Below are 12,562 nucleotides of genomic sequence, written 5' to 3' on the forward strand. Positions count from 1 at the left end.
GTTAACGCCAGTCTCGGACTCGTTGGTCCTGCAAGAGAAATAAATTTGGCCGAGCTTCGGTCGGTTATTATTTTGCCGTCTCGAAACATCGGTTACATAAGCAACATTTCAGTGAAATTCCAAAGTCAATTTTTTTTCCATAACTCAATACAAACCTTTTTAAAATTTGACCCCCCTTCAATCATTGATTGTAAAATTTGACCCCCCCCTAAAAAGCGGTTTTGTAAAAGTCACCCCCCTGATTTCCACCTCCCTCCCTCCCTGTAAAAAACGAATGCTCCCTAATAATAAGAAATATTTTTCAGAGCCCCCTCCAAGCGCGAAACTTTAATATATCAGACATATATATATATATATATATATATATATATATATATATATATATATATATATATATATATATATATATCTTCAGTTCATATGAAAAGCATAACAAGTTCCTGATACTTTTCTGTTTTCTCTATGAGAATTCAGCATTAGGAAGCAACATGCACTAATATTTCACGATCACTTTTTGTTACAATAGTTCTGGACATCTGGTTATGCATAAAAAGTGTGGAATACATTTACAGCTCATTCAAAATACTCTATTCAAACTTGAGAATTGACACTTTTAAGGGGTCATCTTGTTTCGCAAGTTGGAATAGGGGGTGTCACCCTGTTTCCGAAAGTTGGAATAGGGGGTCAGCCAAAAAATAATCCACCCCCAGACCGAAGAAACTGACCAGTCCCAAAATACGTATTCAACTCCAAGTCTGATCAGGAGAGGCACGACCAACTCTGGTACATGAAGAAGAAAGGAAAGCAGAACGAAATTGAGAATCCAGAAAATGGGGAAACACTTACCTAGACTCTATACAAGTATTTGTATTTGGCTTTCAGCTATCTGATGGTACTAAGTGCGACTTGGTGCAAGCGCGCAATGTTATCTTCGCTTTCATCGAGAATAGGAAGAGCCACAAAATACGGAGGCAAAACAAAAAAGCCAAACAAAAAAGACGAAGAGCTACTAAAAAGATGTAAGGCACAAGTTGCCTTTTTACCACCTTTAGAAAGTTGAGAAATATATTAAAATGTTCTATCCCCTAAATCGTAAATTAAAGTTGATATGTAGTTACTGTAGTTTCCTATGTGGACATGTACAGCATACAGGATCCGCCGCAGGGACGTGTGTGCGTGTAAGTAGAGGCAATCTGACGTCTTGTATTTGTTTCCATTTCGCATAAGTACTTTCGTTTTTGAGGGGATGGGCGCAACTGAAACGACGGAATTGCCTGCAATTACGTTTGTCTTGAGTCAGCTTTAAATACTGACGGCCCCTAAATGGAACCCTGTTTTCTATCCAAGTGTGTACAGTCTTGCTCTTATATGTTCAATAATGCTAGGATCAGTCGACACACATACCAATACAATCATGAGGGTCGAAAAGGGCAAACTCGGAGGAGCCAGAGATTTCCTCACAACGACAGTGGCATTAACCCAGGGCTCGGTTTCGTTTGTTGTATCGGTTGATTCGCCCAACTGATAACAGTACAAGGTGGTGCTTGAACGATCTCAGATATTCAAGAGCGGCTGAAACTAGGTCGGTAATGACTGAAGAGTTCTGGCGAGAATCTCTTGGGCATAGGTCCCGAGTTTCAGCATGCAGCATTCAGCATGCAGTCGAATAGCAGCAGAGTTGCTGCTCCTCGAAGCCTTGTCTATCACAGTCAGGATGAGTGTCCGCGGAATGTATTCTTGTCATTTTAAAGTATTTTTCAGCGACGACATTTGTCTGTATGCGTATGGAGGTGATGCTATGCTGTTCCGTGTACATGCTGGTTAGCAACCGCGAACAAACAGTTCATCGCTTGAATGTCAGTATAGTGTATCTACCCGATATTTGACCTATGTTGTAAAAGCCCTCTTGCTGCTATGTAGAGTTAGTGTTTGACTTTATACCATACTCAGTAATGATGTAAAAGTAATGCAGATTTTCCTTTCTGCTTGTCCTTCAGGTTTTTTCTTTGTCTTATGTTTGCACAAACATTGTAATGTGTGCATTGCTATCACTTGTGGAGTCGGAAATAAAAGGACGTGTTGGATTCATTTTTTCCGTTTTCTGTGTCAAATAATTCTGCGTTACATTATCATGGTTTGGATTATTTTTTCAGAATAATGTAAGCAATATCGTCACTTTCTTTTCTACACGTGCTCTGGATTCACGTGAGAAACTGAATTTTATAAAGTAGCATAAAAATTGATGAATTTTCTAACCCAAATATTTAGTCCCTTAATCAAAAAAGTAAACTATACTAGCATAATAAACTTTAAATTGTCAGCTTTTTGAAAATGTATAGTATGAGGGAGTTTTCATGCCATCATTGATAAGAAATGTTACTTTAAAAAGTGTGTTGGTTATTAAAGTGCAACGTCACCTGAAAGGTCAATCGGTCATCTCACTGACGTTTACTCTGTCAAGCAAAAATAATGTCTTCTCTTCGTCATATCAAACCGATAATTTTTTCTAAATATACAAAAGTCTCTGACTTTCTTATATTTGTTGCCTATCCTAGCGATCACAATCCGTCTATCAAACAAATATTACAAAAAAAAAACACTTCATAAACTAGGCAACTAGGCATTTTTTACAAAAATCTAAAATAAATTGCCGACGTTCGGAAATCAAAGGTTTCTCAGCTTCATTCACGAAGCATTTTGACACGTGTTAATAACCCTTTGAGTGCTGCAATTTTTCCCATCAAAATTTCAGTGCAACATTTTATCCATTTTTATTAATTTTTCTGTAATTTTCGTTGATAATTTTGGACAAAATGTTCATTACATTACATTGGTTACAGTTTTTCACCAAAATTTTGGCAAAAATCTGAAAAAATTGACTGGGGCACATTTTATAAAAGTGACAAAAATTGCCTTTGGCGCTCAAAGGGTTAAACAACACGTATAGACAAGTACAGTAGAGGGTCTATGGTATAGAGTTTACTCAAGGCAATTTTGATATCCCACAAAGAGATGCTAATCAAACGATTTTGCAAAATTACGTAATTTCTTTCCTCTTCTTGATGCTCTTCACAATAATCTTGGCAAGAGTGGGCAACGTTCGTTTATTTTGGTTCTTCATTAGAGTGATAGTTTTCAAATACAATAAATCATATAGGAACTGGCTATGTAGATGATAAGTCATATAGGTACACTGTATGAATTTTTCTCGAAAGTTCCTTGTTAAGGTACATAATGATATAAAATCGACTTTCCTATTTTCATCACAAAATTTTCGCAAGTCTTAAGCGTCTTTCATTTTCCAGACCTTTCATTATAAAGAGATTAACTTCGGAAGAACAAAAGTGTTCTAGGAATTGCAAGTAGAAGGTGCATTTCCGGTCAAAGATCAATAAATACTTATCTGACTCGAGTGTAGGTTTATAGTGTACATATTATATACAGAGTTTTATAACTGATCATATAATACTATGCATACCATTCTTGGTCCAAACCATGCTGTACTCTCACCAGACATGTTGCCAAAATGTCATCCGGGCCAAAATAAAAACCTCTACTTTGCAATTTTTGGGGAATAGGATATTGTTGTAAATGTTGGTTTAATCAGCAAATTTAAGTTCATATGGTTTTCTTTCGTTGTAATTCACTTGTTTTATGGGCGATTTGGAATATTGTAATTTTTAGCAATAGGGCGCCTAGCACTTTTGATAAATTTGAACAATTAAAACATATTCTCCAAAATAACTTCCGATCGCGTTTAAATGCCATTAAATTTCTATACCACTTTCCTTTTTTCTTACGGAAAGAAAAAAAGAGTTTCTTTCTTCGGTTGTATAGACTAGCGTCATATATCAACCATATAATACGAAGAAGGTAATTTCACGTAAAATGGTAGTCACAGTAAAAACAATGTCTAAAAGTGACATATAATTTCTCATTTGACCTTTGAAATTTCAAATAATGCTTTTTAACCTTTACAAATGATCAATGTCGTGCAAGATTTTAAATTATCCGATGAAAAAGAGATCATCTTTCACAATTATCAATTCTTTCAACTACTTTAAGTACGATTTGCAATACGAAATCAAAATCAAAGGGGACCATAGCAGTAATGTTTACCTTCATTTATAGTTTTGTTAACTGTACGATGATGAACACCATTATTGTTTGCCAAGAATCTTATTGCCGCCTAAAGTTCAATTTTTTAGAACATATACACATACATGCACAGATATAGGAAGTTTTGTAAGGGCAATGTTTAATAGATTACCCTTTGACTACTATGGAAAGACAATAATATTTTCTGGTGAAATTCCAATATCATATTTTTTTTTCAAATCTGCACTTTCAAACGCCTTATTCTAACCACGTACATTTATATCAGTTGTAAGAAAATAATCGGTTTAGCTAGTTTTTTATTGTAGAAAAATTGTTCATAGTGTTCTGACAGACTACCATGCATGATGATAGTGGACCAACATTTTCGGTGAAATTAAAAAATCAAATTTCTTGTTCACATTTGCATTTGTAACCACCCTATTCTAATCAAGGACAATATATCAATTATCAAACGTCTATAAATCCATAGATATTGCTAGTTCTTTATTTGAAAAATATTCATAGTTTTCCTATAGAATGCCATCAATAGTGAATCAACCTCTTTGACGAAATCCAAAAATTAAATAATCTACACAAATGCATTTCTTACCTCCACCTTCAAGCAATGAACATTTACATAAATTATCAAACATTTATGTTGAGATATAGATTGCTTTGTAGGGGAAGTGTCAATAATTTGTCCAATTTACTCCCATGTATTATGATTTGATATATTTGAGTTAAGTTCTATATCGGCTTCATCTTGCCTTGTAGTTGCACAAAAAAATTGAACCCGACAAACAGTAAGACTGGACAGCATTGTAATATCTGGCCCCCGAGGGGCATTCTAACTTAATCGACGACACATTGAAGAAGATAGCGTAAAAGATAAATGGGAACAAGTACTGCTGCTACAAAATGATAGACACTGCCACAAACTAGGGACAGAACCAGACAAGTTACGACATGGCATTCATTAATTTACTTCATATTAAGTGAGCCTTCAGTAATTACAGGGGGTGGGCCGGGGGAATTGGGGGGAGGGTCACTTTTTAGAAAACAGTTCAAGGGGGAGGGTCACTTTTTATAAACCTATCTTGGGGGGAGGGTCACTTTTGACAGAAGCTGATATTATGGCCAAAACTTTGATTGTCCGTGTGATATTTCCTGAATAGGAAATCACCAACAAAATACGCACACACTTATAGACCGCCATGCATAGTGAATTGATATTTTGGTGAAATTCCAAAATCAAATTTCTTACAAAACCATAGACTTGTAACCACTCTAGTCTTATCAAGAACAATAATCTAAATAATCAAGCATGCATAAATGCACAGATTTATCTAATTTTGTACTGAAAAAAATTATTCATAGTTTCATCATAGACCCCAATGCATAGTGAATCGACATTTTGGTGAAATTCCAAAATCAAATTTCTTACACAACCATTGACTTGTAACCATTCTAGTCTTATCAAGAACAATAATGTGAATAATCAAGCATACATAAATGCACAGATTTATCTAATTTTGTACTGAAAAAAAATTATTCATAGTTTCATCATAGACCCCAATGCATAGTGTATGGACATTTTGGTGAAATTCCGAAATCATATTTCTTGCACAACCATAGACTTGTAACCACTGTAGTCTAATCAAGAACAATAATCTAAATAATCAAGCATGCATAAATGCACAGATTTATCTAATTTTGTACTGAAAAAAAATTATTCATAGTTTCATCATAGACCCCAATGCATAGTGTATTGAATGACATTTGGTGAAATTCCAAAATCAAATTTCTTACACAACCATAGACTTGTAACCAATCTAGTCTAATCAAGAAAATTGATATCAATAATCAAGAGTACACAAATGCAAATATTTACCTATTTTTGTATTGGAAAAAACTATTCATAATTTCATCATAAACACCATGGATAGTGAACCAACTTTTTAGATGAAATTCAGAAATCAATTTCTTGTACACAAATGCACATTTTACTTCCCTAATAAAGCAAAGTACATTTAAATACATTATCAAACATATATAAAATACAGATATAGCACGTTTTGTGAGGGTAAATTGTCGATAATTTGCCTGATAGACTCCATGTATTATGATTTGATATTTTTGGATGAAGCACTAAATCAGCTACATCTTGCCTTCTTATAGTTAGTTGCACAAAATATGGTGACCCTCCCTAAACTGTATGAAATACCATATCTCTTCAAAACTTCTTGCGTGATAAATTGCGACTGTCCCTCCAAAAACACCAGCCCTCCCCTCTGTAATTTGTCCCTAACATAACAATTGAACCAATTGTTATGTAAATTAGCTGATACTGTTTTAGTTATTCCCGGGAGAATACCGCAGTGGTTGGGGGGGGGAGGGTCAAGTTTTAGAATGTCGGACAAGGGGGAGGGTCAATTTTAGACAGGAGGATTGGGGGTAGGGTCACATTTTACGGTACAGGTGTTTGCGAAATTCCCCCCACCCCCCCTGTAATTACTGAAGGCTCCCTAAGTGAAAAACAAGACTAGAGACAGGGCTTGTGACCCTGAAGAAAACTTCAAAGACAAAATATTTCGATAGCGGTACGACAATGGTTTGTTGACGTATCGCATTTTTTCATTTTTTAGCGGTAAGAATCCAGGTGGGACTTTTAAAGCACAATCTGCCCTCCTCGTCTCTTTCGTTGATTTCAACGAACCTCTGATATGCGTCATCGATGAATTCCCTCTTTCTCTCGGCTGGTATGTGTTGAATTTGTCCAAACATGACCTCAATGAAGTCTGTAGGTAAAAATGCATCAGGCAGCGGTCAACTTGTATTTACAAGATTTGCTAATAGCGAGCGATGAATAACATAAAGAATGTCGCCGTAGAAGAAAAGCCTGTTACCGTACAATCGATCTCTCTGAAATTATAATTACCCTTCTCTTTCCAGAACTGCTACACAGCATGTGGGTCTTTTGTTCCAAGTGAGCAAGAGGCTTTATCTTATGTACTTTTAAAGAGTCATTCTTAAACCAGGAATCTGCGAATTCACCCTTTGAGAGTTATGAGCATCATTCCAGCGGGTTGTGTATTGACATTAAAGAGGCACTCCCACTTGGTAACATTTTTAAAACACATTTTTTTAAATGCCAACGGTCGATATTTGACGTGGCGACTGCGCTCGGATCGCGAGATATCGATAAAAACATGTCCTCAAAAAGTTAAAGTTTGAATTCCGGTGGCCCACCTGAATTCAGCTTCCGAACATAGAACGTTCGGCACTGGGGCCATTGTCAACTAAGCTATGGAGTACGAGTCTACGCTGACGCTTCTGTACGCCGCAGCAGTACCACGCGCGTCGGTGAGCTGTCATGTCCCATGGGAGAAAGCCGAGTCCTACTGACTCGGCAAAAAAACGAAAAACAAAGTTTGCCGATTCCACCAGAATTCGCATAGGTGACTAGCACAGACAGGTGCGGTTGGTACATAGTATGCATAGTGGCCGCCGCGTGGTAGGTATGCGCGCATACCACACGCGGCGGCCGCTATGTATCGAACCACACGTAACTGTGTGGCAGACGACAAAATGTAGTCATCAGAGGCAAGTAATATTTTACACTAAAAACTGATATCTATGTGGTATTGTTTAAAAATTTAATACAACTGATTGAGAACAATGAAAACGACAAAATCTAAGGAGAAGTTTTAAAAAAGAATTACCAGAGGTAAAGGCATTGATAATGATGTATATAAAGTCATTGCAGTAGGAGGTAAATTAATTGCGTCTTCGAACGTTTTTTTACTCCTTAGAATATCGTCAATCAGCACAACAACACACTTTCGGGGGATTTTGGGTCATAACCAGAAACGATCGTAAAACTTCGGAAGTGAAAAATACGCTCGGGAAATGACATGTTTTTTATCGATATCTCGCGATCCGCGCGGAGTCGCCACGTCAAATATCGACCGTTGGCATTAAAATATGTGTTTAAAAATGTTACCAAGTGGGAGTGCCTCATTAATATTTTCTTACCCTCAAATTCATCTTCACCGGGGTTTCTACACCTGTTCTGCTCCACGATATGAGCTTCCGAAAAGCCACACTCGATAACGAGCTGTTCCAGTTGATTTTTTGTTCCTCGAAACAACATTGCAGTGTACATGTTGTAAGAATAATTCTTATTATAAAAAGAGAAACTACATTAAATCAAAATAAATGTTTTCCTCCTAATTCTATTCCTAAAATCCTTTATGGTCGTATGTCACCGCAAGTGTCTTGCAGCTAGCACTGACCTCTTCCCCTCTCTCCCATTCCCCTCTCCTCTATTATCTCTCCTTTCCTTCTGTGTCTGTCTGTCTGTCTGTATGTATGTATGTATGTATGTATGTACATTTTACATTGGCCTTGAACCTAATTAAATTAAATTTACTAATATAAAATAAACATACTTTATCATTTCTGAACAAATCTTGCGATGCTAGCGTATAGCATTATTGCACAATCTTGAACAGTCACACTCACAAAACTTCCTCGACTGGTCTATAAGATCAAGATCAGTTATGGAACCGCACAATGTAATTACTAACTTTAATTAATACCTTAGTCAATTGTTTCCACTTTGGGTTATCCCACATATACTGTCGCAGCGTTTCCAAAGTTCCCAACACGTTCCCATGAAGGAAACTCATCAGAAAGTATCCACCAGGTTTCAGGCACCAACAGACATTTTTGAAGAAGGCTTTCTTGTCGTCGATAAACTGGAACATTGAAATTGATATGGCTTTAGTGAAGGCACTCTTCCATTCTGGTTTCAGAGTCGAAGCATCGGTTGCGTCAGCTACTTCGTAAGTAGTTTTGCCCTCTTCAAAGTTTACCTGCCTTGCCACGTCGATAAACTCTTTACTTTTGTCATAGCCTGAGATGGAAAATTAATGCAGGCAATTTGGTAGTAAAATAAACATCTGCAAATATCCCAATAGAAACACTGTCACCGTTTGCACAACTAATAGAAACTTCATTAACCCTACACATACGTTCTGGTGAATTGATAGATTGCCTTATGAATGATACATGTGCATGCATTATGAAGCGACGCGTATAGAATGCAGGCAGGTGGGCAGGCAGCCTTCGAGAGTACCCAACCTTCGGTGTATTAGGGAGCCCGGCGTCATTATTTATGGCCTTGGGCGGAGGAATGTGAGGGGGTCACTCAAAAAATTGAAAACTTCAAGGGGGTTACTCAAAATGTTGAGAGGAAGAAGGGGGTTACTCAATGTTTTGTGCGACGTAAATTGCAAGACATGTCAGATTGCACCATTACACACATCAATTTCTAAAAGTTTTCTATACGAGATGAGAACCACCCTCTCGTGCTCTCCACCTTGGGGTGTTTTGACAGTTTTACTCAGTAAAACATTAAAAAGATCTCTCAGATTGCAGCAGACTGCACTATAGCACACATCAATATCTCAAAATTTTCCACGCAAGATAGGGGAAAGACCAGTCTGACATTTTCCCCCATAGCCTCTCGCGAATTCTCCCCTGTACTTTCAAATTCTGCCAAGTCAGATATCCTAGTGAAAATCCTTTCATTATACCCATCCAAATTAAACAATACTATACGGTTAGATAATGGTTATACATGAGCTTTTATATCTCTATTTTGTCATGACTTTGAATTTCATTTTTTGATGATTTCACCTTTTTCAACTTTCATGAGATAATTGATGATAATCTGGTGGGGTACATCAGGATTTGAAAGGTCTTTACTATTGCTATATCTTGTAAATTGTACAATACATGTATTGGTACGTAACTGTTCTAAGTGGGGTGGGGGTCAGTCAAAATTTCAGAGTTAAAGAGGGGGATTACTCAAAATTCTTCATGGTTGGCAGGGTTACTCGAAATTTCGGACTTTCCGAAGAAATTCCTCCGACCCCCGCCGGGCCGTAAATGGGGGAGCCGAATAGCAAAGTTATTTCTTTTCTGCACGATGCTGGATTTTCCGTAGCAATTTTCCAGTCTGACAAACTACATTAGATGTGTAATAGACGGAGAAACGGCGGAGTAAAACCAAGAGGAGAGCGTACGAGAAAGGAAATGCTCCCTTTAGTACAGCAATTTTGAAGGATTCGCTTGAATTTTGATTTGCAGATGGGAAGAGCTTAAAGAATAAGATAACATGAGGCAGAACAGCAGACAGACCGTACACCTTTAGGGCTGTCACTGCCAAAGAAAGAACACGGTCCGTCTACATATATGCACAGTTGCAGTGAGACGCGGGAGAACAGCCGAACTATGCACAGTAAGAGGCGGGCGAACAGCCGAACAACTTAGTTCTTCCATTAACTGAGTCAAAGAGCAGTTAACTGTTGTATAGGTGACTATACAGGGACAAAGTCATGAAAGATCCAGGCGTCTCTGCTTCAAGCGTTCGTGACTGTTATACGTCTCAGTAGACTGCAGCTATTCACAATATTCAAGGGAATGAATATATGCTTAGGGTATACTAGGGAATTATTCGATAAACATTCCCGTCGTGTTTACCGACTTTAGTTATTTGATTACGACAGAATTTGTCGTCATAATTTTATAGACCGTATGTAAATCGGATGCTGAGAAGTTCCGTATTGGCAGCAGTGGGATTGTCTTTCAGCAGTGAGGTTTAAAAAGTAATAATCTGAACACACCACCAACCAAAAGATAGTAGGCTTGAGGGCAATTTCTTTGGACATGTTTATCGCTTCAGTGGCCAGCAGGTAATTTAAGTGGCGTTTTCATTCTGACAATTCAAGTACACGTGTCACCTCGGTCCATACACAATTTGCTATTCATCAATCATCATAATACGGCAGCAACATATAGGAGTGTGAAGATCTGCCTATGTTTCTATGTGTTCGTGTATGTATGTATGTATGTATGTATGTATGTATGTATGTATGTATGTATGTATGTATGTATGTATGTATGTATGTATGTATGTATGTATGATAATAACACAGCTGTAAAGTTATGCTGTATCCAATATTACCTGTAATCGATTTAATATTTCCTCTGTCTGCAAGAACCTTAGTGTAGGCTCCGATTCCACACCCAATGTCCAGGACCACGTCATCAGGACGCCAGTCCAAACCTGCCGATAGCCTCTGCCAAAAAATGTCCAACTGACCTTTATGAAGCTTTGCATATTTGATCGCAGTATCTGTGGAGAAGTTCATGCCTGCTATCTTCAGATTAACGACAGTTCAGTCAACACACAAACTGTACTTCTTTATGTTTTTTATTCCGTGTACTGACAGAGCAGATTGCGTCAGGTTTTTACAAGTGAGCAAGTTAGAGGTCACACTATATCTATGGGAGCCTTGTGAACGGTGAATGCAACCGGGGTATACAACACAATGAATACCAACTTTCTTTCGATCAAGTTGTTTGATCAAGCAATAGCGTGTGGATAATGTGTTCCAACGTTCCCACGATGACCTCAGATGAACACATGCGACTTTCAGGGGGCGTTGGGTCGACGGTTATGAGGTCAAAATACTAGTACCACATATAATTATGTGATTACTTGGGTTAGCGAATGTAAGGTGAAAAAGTTCAATCGCTTCACAACCGTTTTGGCCTTTTTTGCTTTGTTTTATAGTCTCCATACTGCCTTAATTCAAATTTAAAGACTGACCTCTAACCATATCGGCTGACATATGCAGAAAGTTCTCCTTGAATTTAGTGGCTTGAACTCTAGACAATGTCGTACACTGTTGAAAGCGTAAGATCGAAAACAGGTCACACTATTTATTTTCCTCTTTAGTTGCCTCGGTTTCTCATTGTTCCGCTTGTATCGTTAAGGTAGTGTGCGCCCCCTACACTTTTGCTAAAACTTTTCTTAAGGAATGAATAATTCAACCATTATTTTCAAAATTGAGAATAAAAATCGATGGTCACATCCCGCGCATATTTTGGTACTAGAGAAACAAATTACCCCAGGTTTACCGATATTTAAAATTCAAAATGGTTGCACATCCCTGAGTTAACTCTATGGAAAACAGTTTCTTACACCAAGAGCTTTAAAGTGACCCCACAAGTGGTAGATCAGAAAATAATTGTTAAAGTTTGAGAGTCAGATTATCTGTCCACGAAGCCCATACTTTAATTCGAACATCGCACATTTTAACGCTTTTTGGTAAGTACACCAAGAAACTATGTCTAGTACGAATATAATGACCACAAATTTCACCAAAAATAAGGTTTCAAGCACAAATCCAATTTCACCATTTTACGCTAAAAGATAAAAAACCACACATTGCTTCGCAGATGGCGCGATGTCGCATTTTATTGTACAGCATATAGTACTGAGGAAAACTCCACAAACCAATTGATACAAAGAAGTGCTATTTGACGTATATGCGGGAGATAGCGGCGAGACATGAAGGTGAAAAGCAGAAGCAGCTATTACAAAAATTAT

Source organism: Ptychodera flava, chromosome 1, assembly GCF_041260155.1.
Source record: "Ptychodera flava strain L36383 chromosome 1, AS_Pfla_20210202, whole genome shotgun sequence".
Classification (NCBI taxonomy): domain Eukaryota; kingdom Metazoa; phylum Hemichordata; class Enteropneusta; family Ptychoderidae; genus Ptychodera; species Ptychodera flava.